Source organism: Cynara cardunculus, assembly GCF_001531365.2.
Source record: "Cynara cardunculus var. scolymus isolate 2C chromosome LG 16, CcrdV1, whole genome shotgun sequence".
Taxonomy (NCBI): domain Eukaryota; kingdom Viridiplantae; phylum Streptophyta; class Magnoliopsida; order Asterales; family Asteraceae; genus Cynara; species Cynara cardunculus.
The window spans coordinates 18,522,200-18,523,209 of NC_037543.1; the positions used below are offsets into that span (position 1 = coordinate 18,522,200).

The 1,010-nt window shown below is 30.2% G+C and overlaps 1 protein-coding gene across 1 annotated transcript in view; it reads left to right on the plus strand.

Moving 5' to 3' along the window:
* Nucleotides 1-1,010, plus strand: part of LOC112529236 (E3 ubiquitin-protein ligase RNF25) — a 10,981-nt gene that overhangs the window by 9,277 nt on the left and 694 nt on the right. The window lies entirely within an intron of this gene.

Here is a 1,010-nt window from a genome sequence, read left to right on the forward strand (position 1 = left end):
ATTAGATTTTTATATTTATTTTATTTATTTATTTACATATTATTACCTTATTTTTCATCTTCTTTGTCTTCTTTTACTTCATTTTCATTTTTAATCTTAAAAATTCTTCTTTTGATATGTAATTTCATATCAAAAAATTGACAATTTACTTTTTTTAGTCCCCTAAAATTTATAAATGATACTCGACCTTGGGTTCTTTAGATTCTTATATTATATATATATATATATATATATTTAGATTCTTATATTATATATATATATATATATATTATTAGATTTTTATATTTTCTAATATATTTATTTACAAATTACTTCATATATATATATATATAGCTCATGTTGATCCGTCTTTTACAGCTCATGTTGATCCATCTTTTACTGTTGAAAGACCCCTTACACGTAGCTATTCGAACGCATCATCATTTGTTGACTTGAATGAAATAAGCTACCAGGAACCAGCAATACATAGTTCGTTCGTCAGCAATAATTATAATGCGCATCCATATATTAATCAATTTCCTGAAATGTTTCACCCTTACATCAGACATGTACATGATGTGAGAGGTGATGGAAACTGTGGATTTCGAGCAATARYTGTCCACCTTGGTCTTCATGAAGATGCATGDCCAACAATTCGGTATAACTTGATGGAAGAGTTAGACGCATACAAGACAGAATACCTCAACATATTTGGAAGTCAATATTGGAATATAGTTTACAATATTTTAAACTTCTTTCAATTAGATCGAGGTGCCCCAGTTAAACATTGGATGAYCATGHCTDAAATTGGTGTCCTGATTGCTTCAAAGTATAATGTGCTCTTACACGTTATAGACATTACAGGTTGTTCAACATACTTACCGCTTAGGTCTACTCCCCCACCATGGTATCAACATGTAAGTTTTGCAATTGGGTACGTTAACCGTAACCATTATGTGAAACTAGACTTGGAAGAAGGATACCCGATCCCTACTATTACTCCACATTTTTTTCATTTCTGCTATCCGTGT